This window comes from Cricetulus griseus, chromosome 2 (assembly GCF_003668045.3).
Source record: "Cricetulus griseus strain 17A/GY chromosome 2, alternate assembly CriGri-PICRH-1.0, whole genome shotgun sequence".
NCBI classification, from domain to species: domain Eukaryota; kingdom Metazoa; phylum Chordata; class Mammalia; order Rodentia; family Cricetidae; genus Cricetulus; species Cricetulus griseus.
The window spans coordinates 157176714-157199263 of NC_048595.1; positions in this window are offsets into that span (position 1 = coordinate 157176714).

Below are 22550 nucleotides of genomic sequence, written 5' to 3' on the forward strand. Positions count from 1 at the left end.
ACCCTAAGGAAGTGGTGCCAAGTGTCATGAGCAGAGGCATCACATGCCTTTTGAGGCAGCATGCTTGGTTTAAAGATGAGCTCCGCTAAAAAAGCCCACATTCAAGCCTGAAGAACCACTGTGAATGGCATTTGTGGTTCACCTAGCATTTTCCTTCTGATGAAACCAACTCATCTGTTGGAAGGACTTTCCTGTGTCCTGAGGTTCTAGAAGAGCTGCCCAATACATGGCTCATTCCACTCTGCTGTGAGGGAGGTTCACAATCCTAGGCCTTCATTACTCTCAAAGTCATTGTGCTTTGTAGGTAGATAGAACTCTGGGGATGAGGACTTGACTGAAGAAGGCTAGTTAGAGCTAGACTGCCATTCCGGTGAGGAAATGAGGATGCTTATTTATACACAGGGTCAGGAGGTCAAGCCTGAAGGTCTCTCTCCCTCTGTCTTGCTACAGTAAAGTACACACATATCTTCTGCAATAAAGAAGCAGGCCAATACTGAGAAGAACTTATAGGGAAAGGGGGAGAAAAAGCTGATACAGATCCTGCCTTGTCTGAAGCCAAAGTTCCCTCTAAGATTCCGAAGGACCTTAACCCACGAAATTCCTGGTTTGAATTAATTTTAGTTAAATCTATCCCTTTCTATTAAATGTATCTTGATCCAGATGATTTAATATGGATAATAAGAAGGTTAGAAAGCTCAGAACTAGGAAATGAAAACCTCTCAATAGAATAAGGCTTCACAGATCATAGACTTTCCACTCAAGACAAAAATGCAGATTTGTATGTACCTTTCCCAAGTACATCTTCTCCTTGTATATTTTTACTTAAAAATCCATACAAACAAAAACAGCTACAAACCATAGGGGAAAATTCTCAAGGGGTAAAATAATTTCAAATACTAGATGATAGGGCTACTTAAGGACAAGTTGTTTGTATTTGTACACTGGTCTGAAGTCTGAGAGAAACATGGTACGGCCCTTAGCACACACCAAAGCCAGAGTAGAAATCACTCTGATCCTTTGAGAAAGTTGCTTAGTGTTAGGAAATATGAAGACAGCCTCAAAGCCTTGAAGGCAATCTCCCATCTCATTGAAATACAGCCCAAAGAGCAGCCTAGGAGAGTTTGTATCATTGATCATGAAGTCACATCAGGTCATTTTGGCTTTTTAAGTTGTGCTTATTCTAGCACAGTGAGAAGCTGTCAGAGAACGTGGGCAGCAGAGATGTGGGTCCTGATGCTGTGGCCAGAAAATGGGAGGCAGGTATGAGAGATCTGTCCTTTGTTTTCCTTCTCCCATTTTCTTCTGATTACCTCCATGCCCAGAGGAGGTAACAGAACAAAGCAGAGCAGCTTACAGATGAGAAGTCACACATGGTCTGCGTGCTTTATATTTCAATTATCAAATGTGCTTACTTCATTAGCAAGGTTTCCAAATTTCTGTTTGAGTATTCCACACTCTTTGTATATACCATTGAAAAGTGACTTTTGTTGACTTAGTATAATGAAAAGTTCAAGTGAAGTGGAGAAAAATAACCCCCTTTATGCCCTTCACCTCTTAGAGACACCTTTATTTACAGTTATTTCATATGATTCCACTAAGCTGTAACTGTCGATGAATGTAAACCCTCACCAATCTCAAAGAAAACACTGTATATTCATCTCAGTTGCATAGAATCTGCTGATTCTTCATTAATTTTTCATCATAGTTCTGGCATTTAATAAACATGAGCGGTTGTTTTCCTTGGCCTAAGTGACTGTGATAGTCTAGTCGATTTGTGCTTATAAACTATAAGAAATGTGCTTTTCTATCACTGTTCCAAGGACAGAGGCTGGCATGTAATTCATTGAATTGACTTTTGGCAAAACACATGAAGAAAATAGTAGCCTCTGGTGTGTTTAAGTGCATTTGTAAGTTCCTACTAAGATATGATTGAAATGTATGACTTTCTGCATAGTAATATTTTAGTAATGGCCACTATGGATAGAAATTGGTACCCAGGGATATCTTGCTACTAAAATTTGAAAATGATGGGTAGAGGAGGACTTCCTAAATGCATTCTTTTCTTCCTGACCCTCAAGTTCTTAGGAAAGATAAACATTTCAAAGAAATCATTTTCATGGTTACAGCCAGGAAGGGGAAATGTAGATCATAAAATATAAGTCAAAATATATCAGTATATTTAATTTCCTAGGTATGGAAAGTTCATAGCCAGTTAAAATATTCTAAAAGCCATAGTTGTGGAGATTCTGGATTTTTATAAGGTGCTTGCAGAACTGATTACTTAAATAATACCTCCCAAATCTTATTGATATGTACTTACATAATTTATACACATTAAACACTTCTTTCTCATAGCAATCCTATGATACTGATATTATTGTCTTGGTACTTGTGTTTAACTGAAGAAGACTAAAGATGAATAGTTTGTAAAGGTCATAAGTTCACAGAGGACAGAGCTAAACCAATCTTGAACCCACCTTCACAGCCACATAGTATCTGTATGTGGTACCTCTCACCAGGAGAAGGAAAAAGACCCCAGGACTTACTTCAGGGTGTCTTATGTATTTCAGTTACACCATGGTCAATATGTATGTATGTATGTATGTATGTATGTATGTATGTAATGAATGTATATGGATATTTTAGAATTTTTTATGAGCATTGTTTATAGAAGACACTAGTCCTTGTTTTCTTACAGGGAGCCATTGGAAGGTGGAAGAACACTGAAGCCTTGTGAAGTACCAGTGGGAACATTTGGGATGCCTAGCTAAAATGGTGTCACTGATGAACAAAGTATCCTAAGGGCACATAAAGGCGCTGGTGGATCTTTTATGTCAGTAAATAGGGGTCAGAGGTATAAATGTCTGGAGGCTGGAGCATGTTTTGAAGAACTGTGTTCTATTATTCAGACAGCACAGTGACAGGGCGAGCAGCTGTTACAGATCTGCCTGCACACAATGGAAGATTTCCTTCACTAATGAAGCAGTGATTGCACTTTGCTTCCTGAAGGGCAAGGTGGTGGCCATGCCCATGTCAGGGCTGTCAGATCAATCAAGTCGAGCTTTGGAAAGTAGGAATGCTGACAGAACATCAGGAATTGAAGGCATGTAGCCGGAAGACACAGAACACTGCAGACTTCACATGGATATTTCTGGGGGAATTCATCTAGTGTTACTCTGGAGCCAATACCCATAAATAAATATGGGAACAAAAACTTGAAGCCTTGGGATGCAGCCATGGAACTGATGCTACTGAAACAGGGCTTGTGACTTCTCTGCTGATCCAGATGTAAAGCTGATGTACAGCTGTCATTAAGGAAGCTGCCACTGTGGTGAGGTGAACTGAAAATGAGGGAATATTGGCTGCTTTATAGTGCCAAACCTGGGCAAGGTGGACAGGGAGCAGCTGGACATGGGCTATCAGAGAGGGTGTAACTTTTTGCTTTTCTTTTTCTTCTTTTTGAAGAAGGCTAAGTCAAAAATAGCAGCAATCTCGGCAAACAGTGTCTACAGCTGCTAAGGAAAGAACAGCCTTCATTCAAATGCGCTGCAGAAAGGACAGCTGGTCACATTGGTCTTTTCAGCCTTCTTCATGCACATATTTAGCAACATACTCAGTGGCAGTTTCCTTGAGAATAAAAGACACTGATAGATATCTGGGATAACTCCAGCTCTGTTACATTTGCATAAAGAGAACTTATCAAGTCCTTTTCCATTATGTTCACATTCAACTCTCTCTAGTTATCCCCAATTTTTACTTTTAATACAGAATGCATTAGCCTTTAAAATACAATGGGGTGGCTAATAAAATATAGAAGAGTCAGCATTAAAAGTCAAGACCTAGACTGGGTCAGTGTGTGACTGCACCAAGAAGATGGATGGCAGAATGTTGCCTGTATTTGATTACAGTTAACATTCTCTTTATTATATCAACCTACTGTTAACTTTTAGGTGGAATAAAGAAAAGAGGAGGGGCCTCAGGTACTAATCTTCAAAATGATGCAACTTTTAGGTTTATGACCTATAGATGACATATATACCCACATTATTTACTTTCATGCCACAAAAGGGTCAAGATCATCACAAATAATGTATAATGCTAGATGTAGGGCATTAGGTATACACACATGTGTGAAACACACACAACCACACCAACATTCTGAAGAGATAGGGGAAATTAAGAAGTAACCTGGAGATAGGTCTTGAAGAATTAGCAGAATGTTAGATTTGAAATGTGAGCTTGCATCTCATCAAAATAAAATTTTTCTTCTTTAACACTATATACACTCAGACAGGAGAAAATAAATATTATTACTTTGGTCCTGTCAATGATACCAATCAATATTCTGGAAGTAGTAGAGGAGGCTATCTTTATCTTCTCTTTGCAGTGGGAAATCCAACCTGGCCATTAGATGTCAATCTCTAGTCCTGGCCTCTGCCCATGTCTCCCATGACCTCCAGCCAACTTTTCTTGGGTATATTTGTGTTACTTCTAGGACTCACTGTCTCACAGTTAACCCACTGATGTCAGACATTTAAAAAATGTCTCTAGCAGGTTAAGATGATCCTCACTAACCTTTATTGATGATTCCTTCAAGACAACACAGACAAATATGGCTCTACTGGCAATCATCTCTTGAAGGACTATGGAGTCAATTAATAGAATGAGGGATCTAGACCAAGAAAATTGTTCCACTTCAGCAGACACTCATGACTGGTTCTGTGGTGTGTGGGAAAGGAATAATCTCACAAAAGAACACAAGGACAAAGCAAAAGGAATTCCACAAGGCTATTATGTTTTTGCAAAACCAGAAGGCCAGAACCAAAACTGGTCTAAGACACACACTTTGTCAATGTGGATTCTGTCTTTTATCCCTGACATAAGTAGTGACTGTGTTTTATCCCATTGATGGGAATATGACTTCACACTCTGATGTGACTAGCTCATCAGTGCAAAGGGGAAGAGGAAGTTGAGGAAACATAAGCCCCCTTCAAGCTAACTACCTATAACAACAAAAACAACAACAATAATAATGCATTTCTTACAGGTGGAACATAGGAATTGGTGGCAGATTATAAGTTGTGGGACAAAGGCAGGTATGTAAAGATTTGAATATCTCTGAGGAACCCATCCCTGCAGTATTTGAAGAGTCAAGCCTCCTATTTCATTTCCAGACTATTTATTTTTTCTCAGGTAGATAGCAACATGGGACAGAGCCTTTATCTCAATCAGCAGGGAAAGATGACCAAAATAGCAAGAATGATGAAAGTGTCCTTTCTATCAGAAGGGAAGTGAATGAGGGCACTAGTGTGAGTTGAGGTAACCGTGTTCATCACCACATGCTTTTCAAGACTCCCTTTCTTGTTTGTTAGGGTGTGAGCAAGCCTAGAAAGAAGGGATGTGGCAGTGGCAGGTGCATTCTCCCAAGAAGCTGTGTGGCTGTCCCCATGGTCCTCTGTACCTCCAGCATCAGCTTCATGCTGAATGTTTGGTCATATGGCATCTAATGCCTTCATCACCTGGGAGCTGTGAATGACTTCAGTAGTCAACGCTACAATTTTGTTTCCTTTGTCATTTAGCCAGCAGTGGAAGAAGTTCGGATATTTTTCTTGACTTTGAGACTTGTTGGCATTTATAATGAACTTTCTATCAAGTAAGTCAAATAAAAATGAGATTTTAAGGGTCTTAGACGGGGAAAAATAGTTTAAATTCCAACAAGAAGGCCAGAAACTTGCCTTTTGAAAGTCATTGTTGATTGTTTCTCTAGAAGGAATTCTCAGGACCCCTCTATAAAGAAGAATTCAGACTCTGTGCTCTAGACTTGGTAGAGTCACTTTCTTGCCTGTCTTATCCATCTAGTTCTGGATCACAGAGTCTAGGTCCAAGAATGACTCTCATTTTTCCCTGGCTGTGATACCATGCTCAGAGACCTTTCAAGTAGTAACTGCTGTCTGCTAATGCTGTAGTCAAGTTTATGCCAGAGCAAAATCATCCATCACACTTCTAATTCTAAGGTGGGGCTTACTCTTTGGGGGAAGATCTTGGCAGAAACAGGATGTTTTGTGAAAAAAAATGACCACTTGGAAACTGTGGTGATTGTGGTGTGCTCTCTCTCTCTCTCTCTCTCTCTCTCTCTCTCTCTCTCTCTCGTTACAGACAGGGGTGTTTCAGCTGAGTGAAGCAGGTGGCAAAAGAGAGCTCTAAGGGCAGATAGTGAGGAGGCTGTGAGTTCCACATTGACTAGTGAATCATAGCACTCTGTCAACTATCTACTACTAAGTCCAACCGTAAATGAACTGACAAAATTTTTCAACTTAAAAGACAGCTTATAAGACACCTCATTCCCTTTGGAAAGCAGCAATCTTACTTTCCCCACCCACTTAAATGGTAAGGAAGAACAAAGACCAGGATTAAGGCCAATGAAAAACTGCTGGGTCTACTGATTTTGAGTGAAATTCCTCTCATGTGCCAGCTAATCCCAACACTGACTCCTCCTGTGACACCACAGATCACTAGTCTGCCATAAGGACTTTTACCTATCTGGTCAGGTATCTATCTATCTATCTATCTATCTATCTATCTATCTATCTGTCAGTCAGGCTTGAACAATTAAGAGAGCAGGTAGAATTTAAGGTCAGAGATGAGGGGAGATAGCTCAGTGGGTGAGGCATATGCCATGCACACTTGAAGACTTGAGTTTGAACTCCCAGCATATATATGAAGGCTGTGTGCAGTGGTGTGTGCTGTAATCCTAGTACTGGAGAGGGGGAGATGAGGAGATACTAGGGCACTAGCCAGCCAGCCCCAAATCCAGGCTGAGATTGTCTCAAAATATAAGGTAGATAATAATGGAGAGAAACCATCAACCTCTGGCCTCCAAATGTGTATGCTTGTGTGAGGACACTATACACAGGAGAGAAGATGGAGAGGAAAGAGAGGTAAGGGGAGGGACGGAGAGAGGGAGGATGAAAAAAATCTGAGGACTAAGTATAACACGAAAGCTAAGAGACCCAGAGACAGATAATGAGGTTCAAGTTTCAAGTTGAAGATCAGAGAAGCAAAGCAGCCAAGCCAGTAGATCTTACCTCTACCCAGTTGAATATTGCAACATAGCTGAAGCACAAGAAAAAGACCTTAAAATCAGCTATATAAATATGATGGAGGTCCTTAAAGAGGAAAAATAAATCCCCGGAAGAAATCTGTGAAAATACAGACAGTGGCAAAAATTTAAAAACCAGTTCAAGACCTGAAAGTGGAAATAGGAGCAACAAAGAAAACCAAAACTGAGGGAAATCTGGAAACTGAAAATTTAGGAACTTGAACAGAAAGCTCAGAGGCAAGCCTCCCAAACAGACTACAAGAGATGGAAGAAAGAATCGTAGGCATTGGATACAATATAGAAGAAATGGATACCTCAGTCAAAGAAAATGTTAAATCAAAAAAGAAAGGAAAGAAGGAAGGAAGGAAAAACAAAAACAAAAACAAAAACAAACAACAACAACAAAACCAAAGAAAGCCTTCTGAGCAAGACAGTGCCGTTTCCTACATCTTGTTTACTTACTGAGGCCATTTTAGTTTTAACTATAGTTTGATCTCCTTAATGGTGAATTCCATGGAAAACTATCCATCTCTGTTCTAGGAACCCAAGGTCAGGATGTCCTAGCTAACTCAGTTTCTGTTAAAATTCCATGCCTATCTGGAGCCCCCTCTAGCTAACTGCTTATCTTAGCTTCTGTGAAACTTCTTGCTTCAAACTGCTTGTTTCTGCTACATCCCGCTGCAGGTGCAGAATGAGATTACAGGATGCAGGCTCCACCTTTAAAAACTCCATGTTCTGAACAGCACTCAAGACTATATACTGGGGTCACTAAACACTTAGGTGTGGTCCCAGCCCCACTGGAATAAAGACTTGCAGGGCTTTTAATGGGCTATAAACTGTGACTGAGTGGTCACCTCTAGTGAGCTCCGGTAACACTATGAACTTGGGCCATAGAACCATCATCATTGTGTCCTATAAGGTAGGGTGTATTGTGTTTTCAATTTCATTCAATTCTAGAAAGTCTTTTAATTTCTTTCTTGATTTCTATCATGACTCCCTTTTCATCCACTAGTGACTTGTTCAGTTTCTCTGGATCTGTAAACTTCCTGTTGTTTATGTCATTGTTGCTATCCAGCTTTAATCTGTGATGGTTAAATAGGATGCAGGGAGTTAGGGATAAATAGGAATTTTTTGAGACTTACTTTGTGTCTGAGCACGTGGTCAATTTTGGAGAAAGTTCCATAAGGTGCTGACAAAAAAGTTCTATTCTTTCATGTTTGAATGAAATGCTCTGTAAATACCTGTTAGGACCATCAGTAAGCTCCAGCATTTCTCTGTTTAGTTTTGGTTTGGATGGCTTGTCGATTGGAGAGAGTTTGGTACTGAAGCCTGCCACTAAAAGTGTGTTAGAGTCAATATGTGATTTAAAATGTAGCAGTGATTCTTTTGTGAATTTGGGTGCCCCTATATTTGGAGCAATGTTCTTAAGGATTGCAATATCCTCTTGGTGGATTTTTCCTTTGATCAGTATGTAGTGTCCTTCTCCATTTCTTGGTGATTAGTTTTGGTTTAAAGTCTTTGGTCAGCTGTTAAAATGATTGTATAAACTTGCTTCTTAGGTCCATTTGCTTAGAATATCTTTCCCAATCATTTTATACATAAAGCGATGTCTATTCTTGATGTTAAGATGTGAGTTTTTTTTTTTTGAAGCAGCAGGATAGATTCTATTTTGTTTTTTTTTAATGGGGTAATTGAGATCTTTGATATTGAGAGGTGTCAATGAGCAGCATTTGTTGATTTTTGTGATTTTATTGTGTGGTTGATACACACACACACACACACACACACACACACACACACATATATATATATATATATATATATATAGAGAGAGAGAGAGAGAGAGAGAGAGATTCTCCTCTTTTGATTCTGATCTGGGATTTTGTGTGTTTAACCTCTTTATTTTGAAGCTTTCTGACTAGTGTCTTCTATAGAGCTGGATTTGTAGATAGATATTGCTTAAATTTGGTTTTATCGCAGAGTATCTTATTTTCCCCATCTGTTGTGTTTAAAAGTTTTTGCTGGGCATAGTACTCTGGGATGGCATGTATGGCCTCTTAGGGTCTATAGAACATCTGTTCAGGTCCTTCTGACTTTTTGAGCTCCCATTGAGAAGGCAGGTGTTATTCTAGTAGGTCTGCCTTTACATGTTACTTGGTCTTTTCCCTTACAACTTCTAATATCTTTATTTTGTACAAATAGTATTTTGATTATTATGTGACAAGAGGAATTTCTTTTCCGATCCAACCTATTTTTTGTTTTGTTTTCTTCCTGTATTTTGATAGCTGTCTCCTTCTTTAGGTTAGGAAAATTTTCTTTTATGATTTTGTTGAAATTATTTCCTGTGCCATTGATCTTGATTTTTTTCTCCTTCTTCTATTACTATTATTCTTAGATATATTTTTCATAGTGTCCTAGATTTTCTGCATGTTTTCTGTCAGTGATATGGATGGCCCACCAGAGATAATAGCAAGATGAAAGTCGGTATTCCAGCCAGCTGGGGCTACATTCGTGTATTTAGAATCTATGTGTTGCCCAGAGCATTTAGACCAAAGGGTTTTTAAATGCAAACATCACATCCTAGTACTTCACTTACCAGCTGCAAGAAGACATATGACAGTTCATGCTGGTGAAGATGTAGAGTAGGTAGAACACTAATCCTTTGATGGTGGGTCTTCAAACTTGTACAGCCACTATGGAAATCAGTGTGGTAGTTCCTTAGAAAGATGGGAATTAGTCTGCCTCAAGACCCAGCTATATCACTCTTGGGCATATACCCAAAGGACTCTTTGTCTTAACACAGAGACACTTGCTTAACTATGTTCATTGTTGCTGTAGTCATAATAGCCATAAATTGGAAACAACCTAGATGTCCCTCAACAGAATAATAAATAAGGAAAAATGTGGTACATTTACACAATGAAGAATTACTTGACCATTTAAAATGTAAAATCATGAAATTTACAGGTAAAAGAATATAACTAGAAAAAAAAATCCTGAGAGAGGTATCCCAGAAATAAAAATATGGTATGTATTTTCTTATAGTGGATATTAGCTGTGAAGTCAATGATAACCAAGATATGATATATAGAAACAGATAAGACAGATAGATCTTGTTAGTAAATGAAATATAATAGATATTTATGGATGGAGGGGGGTTGGACAGTAATATCAAGTATGAAGGGGGGAAGATGCGAATGGGGGAAGGAATATGGGGAGAGACAGGCAAAATTAAGGGCCATTTGAGGGGTATATAAAAATCTAATACAGGAGAAGCTTTCTAAAATATATACATGTATGAAGGAGATTTAATTGAAATTGGGGAGACAGCCACAACTGGCTATCTCTTGTCACCAAATGAAGCTTCTAGTCCCGAGACTGGATTAAATCTAATTGAGTTGTTAGCCAAAAGGGGTCCCATGGGAATCCCCAAACAATGTGGGCTGTTGACAAGACTATGTGTTGATCTCCACAAACTGATGGCAAGTCCCCATTGCTGAATACCATACCCACACCACTCAATAAATATGGAGAAAGTCAGCTGGTATCCACATGGTACCTTAACCCATATATTCTAGCATCTTTGGTACAGGAAGATACTCTGGATGCTACCAACAGAGAAGCATAAACACCAACCAACTATACCACAAACCCTTGGATTGACAATAGTGTCCTGCCTGAAAACATGCCAGGGCAGTGGTCAATCAAAGCTTGTCAACCAACCAATACAACCAATATGGGATTTGACTTAAGGCCCACTCCAGGAGATGGAATCCTTTATATGACAATGTGTAGGTGGCCAAGAACCTGAGACTAAACAGCCCAGGGACTCTGGATAAAGTCAAATACACACACACACGCACACACACACACACGCACGCACGCACGCACGCACGCACGCACGCGCCTGTATTGTATGTATACTTTTTTTCCTCAGAGAAGTTTCCTTCTGTAGCAGATGGAAACAAATACAGAGATCCACAGCCAGATACTATGCAGAGACTGAGACCTTGGAGGAATCACCCTAAACAGAATGCCATCAAATCCCTCCCCTCCAGGATCAGGGAGTCCAGAGAAAGAGAAAGCAGAAAGAATATGAGCCAAAGGAGATGGAGGACACCAAGTAAACAAAAACCTCTAAATCAACACAATCAAAGCTCATATGAACTCACAGAGACTAAGGCAGCATATACAGCGCTCCAAGGGTCTGCTACAGATCTGTGCATATATGTTATGGCTTCCAGTTTAGAGTTTTATGGGTCTCCAGAGTGAGTAATAAGTGGTTTTCTTATTCTTGTGCCTTCTATTGGCCACTTTCCCTTCTGCTCTTTGTTTTTGTCCAATTCTGATGTTTTAGTTTTTGTTTCATCTTATTATATTTTATCTTATTATTATACCTTAGAAGTCTGCTTGCTTCCTAATGAGAGACAGAAAAGGAGTGGATCTCGATGAGAGTGGAGGTGGGAGACACTGGGAGCAGTAGAGGGAAGGGAACCATAATCAGGATATATTGTGTAAAAAACCAAAAACCTATTTTTTACAAAAGTTTAAACAAAGAGATGACTCCTAGTAGTGTGTCTTTGGGCCACTGAGACATGTTCTCAGGAGACTGTTCCACAATCACTGAGTTTTCTTTAGAAGAACCAAACAACCCCACCTAGTGCTCTCTGTTCCAACTCTAGATAGAATGTTTGCTCATATCACCATGTCTCCATGAAATGATGCAGCTAAGGTCTAGTGTGTGGACCACACCTAGAGCTTTCACTGCTGTGGAATATTATTTTAACTAGGCAAAGATGTGTTACAAAGATTTCTGGAAGCCTTTGGACTGTTTTGTTCTTATTTTACTGGTGAATACACGGTTGATCTCAGCAAGCAATTTCACAGTTGACCAGTCATTTTTTTCCAGAGCACTTTGTTTTACTCTTTGTCAAGCTGCAAATTTTCCAAATGTTTCCCTTATTTTCTACCTCCCAGTCTTACTTTAAATCTAACTACATGCAACCTATAGAAGGCAGGAGGATCACTTGAGTTCAAGAGTTTGGGACCACTCTGGGCAACATAGCAAGACTCCATATGAAAAAATATCAGATTGAGAGCTTTATTGTTGATGGTTTTCTTTGGACAAATAAAGAGCCATTCATTCTTATATTAGGACTTTCAGATAGTACCAGTTCATGACATAGTTCAGCTAAGATCTTTGCATGGTATAGCTGAGGTTACTGTTACTCCTATTTCCAGTCTCCAGGTGGGTGCCCATTTCCATGTTTGATGAGTGCCTGGTCTCCTCTTCTAATCACTGTTGTAGGTCATTTCTAGTCTGTCTTCTACCTGGTTCTAAAACTGCTTCCAGATTTTCAGTAATAGAGTAATGACCCTGGTCCTTGGCACCACCCTTTTTCACTGTTGCAAGAAAATCCTAAGAACTGAATGATATGAAAATAGAAGATGCAATTTGAATTGGGCTTTTGGATGTGCAAGGGTCATCTGCTTGCCTCTAATTAAAGCACCGTGGCTTCGTCACATCATAGAAAGCCAGAGAAAGACAGGAAGCCAGAGACATGAGGAAAAACAGTGGAGTTGCTTTTATAAGAATCTCTCCAAGATGAAGCTATGGTCGCATTAAAACTACATTAATCCTTCTAAAGGTAAAGCCTCCCATGGCTTCAGCATTCCATATAGATTCTGCCACTTTATGAAACCACCATCACATTCTATATTACTTAACTGGAGATCAGAGTTTTGACATTTCAACTTCTGGAAGACACTGTACTGTCAGACCACAGCACAGTCCATACCATGAGGATGCTCTGTAAGGAATTAGGTTGATGAGCTTTCTATGTGTGTCTGACCACCATTGCAGTTCAGTCTTCTCACATAGTGGGGGATACTAGAAGTCTGTAGATATGCTAAAGCCTCTCCCCAAATCCATACACATTAGATCGGTGAGTTTTAAGGGTCACCTTTATTTATGGACCTTAAAACCACTTTTCTATAACTATCTAGATATTAATCTCTAAATAAATTAATTTTAGTTAATTAAAGCCCTTTCTGGCTCCAGTCCACCCATTTCTGCCTTTTGTTATAGTCTTTCAAGGCCCAGTGAGAAGGCAAAGGACAACCACCAAGAGGACAAAGACACAGGCAACTGTGCTGCCTCCCTGGGATGTGGAAACAAACATCATTAACTTTTGGCTGACTTTTTACTATTACAAAACAACTGCATATTCTGAGCCTTTAAAGTTGACAGTACCCTGACTATTTCAAATGATTCCATCAAATATTACTGAATGTAACAATTGTAGCCACTGCATATGGCTTTTATTTTTGGTGAGAACAAATTGTACTGTGCATATTTTGTGTAATTATTTACATTTTGGTTTGTTTTGTATGACTGCACTGAATTTCCTTTATTTTGCAGAATCTGATCTTTTTGATGTAGGATGATCTCATTTGCAAAGAGAGATACTTTTAATTCTTTTTCTCTGATTTAAGTGTTTTTATTTTTCTTTTTTAATTGTTCTTGCTTATTTAGAATACTGTTGAACAGATGTAGGAAGGATATGCATCTTTAATTGCCATCAGGTCCTAGAAGAAAAGCTTTAAGTTTCCCAAGGTGATGTTAGCTGTGTGTATTTCACAAATGGCCTTTCTTATGTCTCACAATTTCCTTCTGTTTTTAAACCATTGTGATTTTTTAAAAATATAGAAGTTCATTATCTTTTCTTTGTCAGCATAGATGATAAAATGTTATTTTATCTTTCATTCTTTTAAGGTAATATTTCACATTGATTAATTTGCAAAAGTTAACCCAATACTGCCTGGCAAGGACGCATCTCACTTAATCATCATAAAGTTTTTGGTATGTTTTTGTATTTACTTTGCAAGCATTTTATTTTGTTTTTGTTTTTTTTTCATTGATATTAATCAGAGACACTGGGTTATAGTTTTTTTCTTGCTATGCTGTTGTTTGGTTTAGACAATAAAGTGATGCTGGATGAGTAATATACTTTTGAAAGGTATTTCTATAACTACCATTAGAAGAGTTTAGGAAGTATTGATATTAATCCTTCTGTGAATATTAATCCTTTTGTGAATATTATTGGTATAATCCTTCTATTAGAATTCAGCTGTGAATCCATCTGGCACTGGGCTTTTTGGCCTTTCACTATTGGCAGGTTATTGACAACTTCTCCTTAATCTTTATTAATTATGGATTCCTGTTTCTTTCTAGCATGATATTAGTAGGTTTTTCTTTCATCTAGGAACTTACCCATTTTCTCTATGTTATCTCATTTGTTGACGTAGACTTGCCCCATATGATCTGCTTGATTTCTGAGACAGCTGCTGTTATTTCACTTTCTATTTTATGTAATGGACTATTCTAGTTTTTCCTAAGCAAACATTGAATTTTGTCAACCTTATTTTTCAAAACACAAATTCATTGATTATTTTCTTTGTACTGTTTCATTAGTTTCTGCTACAGTTTTTAATTAATTTTTATTTAAATTAAAAACAATCTTATTTTACATACCAATCCCAGTTCCTTCTCCCTCCCATCCTCCCATTCTCCCCATCCCAACCCCCATCCACACCTCAGGGAAGGGGAGGCCTCCCATAGGGAATCATCAAAGTCTGTCACATCATTTGGGTCAGGACCTACATAGCTATCACTTGCTCAGGACATCTATTTCTGTGGGTTTTTCCAGCATGGTCTTGACCCCTTTGCTCATCACTCCTCCCTCTCTGCAATTGGATTCCAGGAGTTCAGCTCACTCAATGCTTGGCTGTGAATCTCTGCTATAGTTTTTTTGTTTGTTTGTTTGTTTGTTTGTTTTGTTGTTGTTTTTGTTTTTCGAGAGAGGGTTTCCCTGTGGCTTTGGAGGCTGTCCTGGAAATCGCTCTTGTTGAACTCACAGAGATCCACCTGCCTCTGCCTCCCAAGTGCTGGGATTAAAGGGGTGCGCCACCACTGCTCGGCTTCATTATTTCCTTTATATTGTTAATTTTATTTTTGCTTTGTTTTCCATTCCTTGACTCTTTAAAAATAATGTTAGGTTGTTTAGTTGAAGGTCTTTTATTCCTTTTCTGGTGAAGACATTTATTGTTTTATAAACTTCTTCCTAAAAGTGCTTACCCCCACAGGTTTTGGTATCATACTGTGATCTAAAAGATACTATGTAATGATTCCAGTCCTTTCAAGTTATTAATCCTTGCTTTGTGCCCTACCCATATTCCACTATGGAGAATGCTCCATGAGAAAAATATTACATTGCCGCTTTGTGGGAAGTCCTGCCTATGTCTGTCAAACCCATTTGGTCAGAAGTGTTAAGTCCAGAACCAGCTTATTGATTTTCTGTCCAGTTAATCTAACTCTAGTCAAAACTAGGGATTTTTGCATCTATCTCCATTTCAGAAAGCCACCACCCATAACTCAGGCAATTTGTCAGTTGACCAGACTCTTTGGTTGTTACAGCATAGGACTTTACATTTCCATTTTCTTCTTAAACAGTTTTGCTGCTCACCTTATTTGAAATTAATAAAAGGTGTGTGATGTATGATACTTGCACAATCATGAGCATTTCTCCAAATTTAGCACTGTCATTGGAAGTTGAACTTTTCTTGCCAAAGCATGACTTCAATCCTTATTTGGGTCACTTTATCCTAGCCAATAGTGTTCCCACAGGGATAGGTACAGGTGAACGCAACCCATTGTCTGCATAATAATGATGTCTTCCCTTCCTATGTTATTTGGGCTATTCCTTTTGCTAGGATTGGTGGATATTGTTCTTGTAAAAGGCTTTCCCAGAAATGAACAAACAAACCCACTTGCCTGTATTCTTTCCCCTTGAGAATATGAGAAATGACCTTTGCTCCTATTTCACTCCCTCAGCTTTCCCTGAAGAGAACATCTAAGTCCCCAGGGGAGACTTAGCTTCCTCCCATCTTGCAAATGTCTAGGCCATTTTTTCTGCCTGACACACAAGGTTTTCATATCTCTAGCAATTTATATTGCATATATTTTCCCTCCACTTTACTAACTTACTTAAAAGTATGTTTGATTTATTAGTGTAGAAAAGAATATGATGCAGATATACCAGCTGGGCTGCCTAAAGGGAAAAATACAAGAGCAATAACAAAAACACCCAAGATCATGATCAAGCTGTTGAAAAGAGAACTGGGAAAATAGTATTAAATCAGACAATGGAAAAAATGAATTCCATTTTCTAAAGAGATAGGAGGGCCCAAAGGCTTCCTGCCTCCTGCAGCTGTAGTTTTTAGTTAGACAGCAGGTCTGTGTGCCTCTAATGCTTTTGAGAGTAAACTGAGCTCTCAAAGTTAGAAAAGTGGCTAGGATCAGTATAATATAAAAGTCATATAATACACATATAATACGATAAAATATAGAATTTATATAATACAGAAGTCACATAATACACACAGAGCTGTATCAGAAATAAAGTGTGGGTTATGATTCTAAAGCCAAAATTATAAACTTGATTCCAAAATGCTGCCATATTTTAACTTTAAAGTAACACACCCAGAAGTTGTAGATGTATACCACCATAGAGCATCTGCCGAGCATGTACAAGGCCCGGCATTCCATCTGCAGCATGGCAAGATTATATAATAAATAATAAAATTAATAAAATCCTAGTGTGGTAACAAATGGAACTTGAAAAAATTTTCTTTTTCTTTTTCTTTTTTCTTTTTTCTTTTGGTTTTTTCGAGACAGGGTTTCTCTGTGGCTTTGGAGGCTGTTCTGGAACTAGCTCTTATAGACCAGGCTGGTCTCCAACTCACAGAGATACAGAGATCTGCCTGCCTCTGCCTCCCGAGAGCTGGGATTAAAGGCATGTGCCACCAATGCCTGGCGAAAAATTTTTCATAAAGGAGTAATGTGGGGCTGAAAAAACAGTTGAGTTGATAAAATACTGGCTGTGCAAACTTGACTACGTGAGGTCACTCCTTAGAATTCATGTTTAAAAATTTGTTTTTAAAGTTGGAAGTCTGGAGAGATTACTCAGTGTTTAAAAACACTTGCTATTCTTAAAGAATCCTGGGTTTTGGCTCCCTGAAGCACACTAGGCAGCTCACAACTGCTTCTAACTCTGGTTTTGATGCCCTCTTCTGATCCCTGTGGGCATATACCACATATGATGAACATACATACACTCACGTAGCCATACAAACATACATAGAACAATGTTTTTAAAAAGCTGGCCATTGGTATCCATTTACAATCCTAGTGATTGGGAGTCAGAGACAGATGGGTTCCTGGGGCTCAGTGGCCTGTGAGCCTAGTTACTTGGAGAGTTCCAGGAAGCTGAAAGAGCTAGTAAAATCAATATTGGACAGTGCCTGAGGAACAACACCCAAGTTTGTCATCTGGGCTCCACATTCTCTCTGTCTGTCTCTGTCTCTCTCTCTCTCTCTCTCTCTCTCTCTCTCTCTCTCTCTCTCTCTCTCTCTCTCTCGCACCACATGCATGCACCCATATGCACGTGCATGCACACATACACACAGACACACACACAGACACACACAGACACACACACACATACACACACACACACACACACACACACACGCACACGTCTCTGTTAGTGTAAAGCAGAAAAGCCATTACTTCTCTTATCCACCCCTATGGTCAACTACCTTGGACAAAGGTCATCTGGTTCCGATTAACCAAACAGCCTACAATAAGTCAAAGCCACCATGCTTACTCCCAGGCTGTTCTGCATGCCTCCTCCCACCACACCTGTCCACATAAGACTGACATTTGACAGGCATTAAAAAGGCTTTTCCCTCTAGCCTCTCAGAGATAGATATTTCAGTTCTTGGAGTTTTGGAGATCAAACATTTGAGGTAAATTCAGAGAAACAAATGATAGCTTAAAATTTAGTGATGATGTTATTCATTAAGTTACAAATCATAAATATTATATACATTAATTCAGGTGGTGCATGCCAATTAAGCCTAAACTTCCTGTTATTACTCTGGGTTTGGTGTTTAAAAATATGGAAATAGTAAGTTGATGCTAAGTTGATACTTTTTGTGAGTCAAAAGCATTTAATAGCACCACAAACAATAATTTAGCATGATTTGAAACAAAGTTAAGCATGAACCTTTTCCTGTGGGCATCAGTCTAGTGAAGAAGATACGTATCCAAGTGTAAGGTGAGTAATGGATTTTTCATTGGTTGGTTATAGTCTATTTCCCCCAGTGTAAGAGCAATATTAGTGATATGCTAACAGGCTGAATAGGCTGCAATGGACCAGAACATTTGCTAGGCATTAAAAGTAGAAATAGGAAGCATAATATACCATTTCTAAAGTTTGGATGTGAATCAGAAAAGCGTTAATTATAAGTGGGTGTGAGTGCAATTCAAGGCAATTTGTTTTTCACTTAAGATGGAGAACATGTTCATATGCTAAGGACAAAGTCAGGGGAAAGGTTATGAGAATAACCTTGTACACACCATATGGAGTGCTTCTGGCTCTGTGTGACTCACTTCATTCCATAAGCTGTGTGCACAACTTAGGCACGAGATATTAAAAATGCTATAATTTTCTTATTTTTTAAAATACCATGATATTTTCTATGGAACATAGCTGATGCAAACTACTTCCAATAAAGAGTTTTGCAATTTTGCTTTTTAAGGAATTGAGAATGTAGGAACAATGAAACAGGAAGGTTTAATAGGTAGAGTCAATAGGGAATAGTGCAGTGGGGAACATGGAAGGAATAACTAACACTAAAGAACTTTGAAAGTCCCGTATGGATGCCTGCTACTGAAGAAGTGTCCTAAAGAACATTTATAGACATATAGAGAAGGGCTTCAAATGCAGTTACTCTGTAATGGGTGACAGTGCCTCCCCAGACACAACAAGCTGTCAAATAAAATGTCCAGTTCTGTGTATGAGTAGCCTCTCTGAGGTGTTGGTCAATGAAGTCTACGGTGGGGTGGTATACTGTAGATACTCCAAGCTGTTGTCATTGCTCTTGGTTGCTGTGATGGCTATTCTTGATGTCAACTTCACTATATCTGAAATGAACTATAATCCAAAATGGAGGGCGCACTTGTGATCCAGAGCTTAAATGCAGGAAAACAACATGCCTTCAACCCTGATCTCTTGGCTGGAAGGTACACCTTTATTCTGGAAGCCTATATTGGGGCAACGGAAGAAGGAAGGTTTGTTTTTCACCTGCTTGCCCTTCCCATGTCAGCACATCCATTCCTTGACTGGTATTGGAGCCTATTTCTTCAGGATTTTAGCATATACAGAAGACCAGCTGAGATACCTAGATGGGGGTGAGCAGAGATACTAGATTCTTGGACTTTTCATTCACAGCTAGCAATTGTTGAATTCAGCCTGTATGTCATTGCAAAATATTCATATACATATATATGGGTTGAGATGCATTATATATATGCATAATGCATATATATGATACACACACATATATATATATTCTGTGACTCTAGAGGACCCCAACTAATACAGTTAGCTTTCAGCACTTGATGGTAATACTCAATTGCTGAAGATAACACATATCTGAGACACAGAACATAGAAAAATCAACCTTGTATTAACCTGAAAGCTTCATCCTACTGAATACCTTTCACAGTGTAGGAAGGTGGTATGCAAACCACCAGGGGAGAAAAGAAAAATAATGAAAAGTTTTACTCATCTGTTAATCCTATCACCTACAGAGACCCATGACTAATCAACATGAAGGTAAACACAGCTGTCATGAGTTTGTAAGTGACATATCCGAGGACAGGGAAGACTGTAGGAAGCCAGCAGTTCTGAGTGAGTGAAATTTTGAGTGAATGAGTCTTGTTGATATGAGAATGGCCTGTTGAGGAATCCAAGACTTTACATCCTGAGGAAATCTGTAAATAGGTTGTCTGTATGGGCCAGGCTTAAGTAGAAGAGCAAAGCTTTCCTCAGGAATTTGAGTATGAGTGTTTATGAATGCAAATTAATCTCTGTGTGCAAAAACTAATAGCTGTATCTTCCTCCTGCAGGATGTTTATAGCCTGAGAGTGCTGGACTATAGACACCTCCTACGGAGACTGGCTAACTCCTGCCCTGTGCTGTACCTGACAATCATTTTCCAGTTTGCTGTAGCTAACCCCCACTGACCCCAGCTTTGTCAACCATGTGCTTGTCCTTTCTACATTCCCTCCCTGCCCCTAATCAAGGTTTCAGGACCCAAGCTGCCTAAGACACAGCAAGAGGACTGCTGTGAAATTTCACTGTTAAGTGCTTTAATTAAGCAATGTCATAGGAGAGGAACAAGGATTAAAAGGGAAACTGATCTCTAAAATGACTTTGAGCAGAGCCCAGAGTTTAGTAAAAGAGCAAGTTGCAAAAAAGAAAGAAAACTGTCTTGTATGTAGAAATTTGTGACATACTTATGAATAATTAGTTAATGAAAATATGGATTTAAGAATGTACCACAGAAAGAAAAATAATCCCCAAAAACTGGAAAGGACTTTTGCAACTCAAAGCAAAAACAACAAAAGAGCCTTTCGCTTTTAATCGACAGAGGGCTGTCCATTGACATATGTACTTAATAGTGGCCCCTGTCTGGCCAGAAGCCGATGCATGTAGAAGGGAGTGGAGAACCAGTGTTGGTTTCATTCATCTCTCCTGTGCTGTCATGGAGAAATTTAGAAGTAGGTTCACACTAGGGTGAATATTAAAAAAAAATCTACTTTCTAGATCATGATGAGATAAAGACCCAAATAGTCAGGGAATATCAATTTTTCTCTGGTTAATTTCCTGACTTGAAGAAAAGAAAGGTTTAGATGATAATTTAAATTATCTATGATGAGTATGCAAACAATCCAGGGAAATTCAAATTCCATTTCAGTTTTTCTCTTTAGAAGACAAAGCTTGTGCATAGCTTGTAAAGGTAAGCAAAAAGAGGATCGGTCTTACAAAGAACAGGATGCTGCACTAAGGCATCTTCGTGATGCTCAGCTTAAAGGCTTTCTGTCACTTTTCTTAAACATAAATAAACAAGCAAACCAAAAGCTCTTACTTTTGCACACCAGCTGCACAGTGGCTTTAGTACTTCTATTCCCCTGGACCTCGCTGTGTTCAGCTTCCCTGGAAGCTCCGCTAAGTGGGTCAGTGTGTGTATCCAGACTTCCAGTTATTATACACAGGGCTCCGGGGCTATCGAGTGTGTGTCTGTCTGTGTATATTTGTTACTTCTTCAGCTGGGGCCACTTTGAAGCTAGACCCACCCAATGCAACCCTCTTCATCTTGACACCATGTCCAGAGAGCTGCCTTTCCTAAAACTCATTCATTGGTCTTCATCTGGTACCTTAAAAAGCACCAGCAAAGACTTAATATTCCTGTAAGTAGGAAATGAGCTTATTTAGGAGCAAATACTTCAACTTGGAGTTACCTAAGTTCAAATACTGACAGAAGCTACCACCAGGTACCTGTTTAGAAGTGGTTTGACCTTTCTGAGTCTCAGTTGTACCAAATGACAAAGGAGTTTTTCTTTATATGCCCCAGTGCTGCATTTGAAATCGTAAGGCCAAATTCCTGGTTGTCTGCCAGACTCATGGAAACCACTAAGTACAAGGCTATTAATATTATTTTTACATGAAGGCCTATATTTTTTTTTCATATTTTTTAGCACGGTAAAGTTCTCAAAAATCTGCAATTGCTCAATGCCAAGGGCCCAGATGAAATGCCGTATGAAAGGCTATACATCAGCGTTAGAGTAATGCTCGAAGCAAAGCTGCCTGCGTAAGAACACACTGAGGCCGGATCGATAGCCCTAGCACCAATACTTCCCTGTCATAACATTCTACTTAAACAATCAATAGACAGATAGGAAGGCCTTAATGATTTAGCATATTATTAGCATAATGCTGTGGCTGCTTGCAAAGCCACTTTGAACTATAGCTAGAAATTTGAAACAGTGATTTTTTTTTTTTAAGGCCACTCTGCTTTTTGGCAACTGTCCACTGACAGCGTGTTACTTTTGCTTTCTTTGTCAAGCACAGAAAAACAGGAAGCACAAAATCAATTTGGAGTGGAGATGGGGGCGGGAGAGAGCAGGCCTTGTGGCTGCTGTTTCTCACTGTAGGGTCTGATCCCAGTCAAGCAACCAGAGGCCACTCTCTCTTGGGCTGGGGTCTCCTGCCAGGCGGCTCTTTTAAACCCTTTTGCATACAAAAAGAAATTCTCTTGACGAGGCAGGGTTTTTGGCTTCTTTTAGGGCCCTGGATGTTTTTTTCTGGTGTCTGCTGGAGTATGCCAGGGGAGGAGAGTAAATCAGAAGCCAGGAGCCTGAGATGTGGCAGAGTCCCAGTTTTGAAATGACTTAGCCTTGTTACCACGGTCAGAAAAACTCTACTTTCTTAACTGAGAATTCAGGGAAAGGAAGGTGCGGTGCTTCTCACAGTAAAACTCC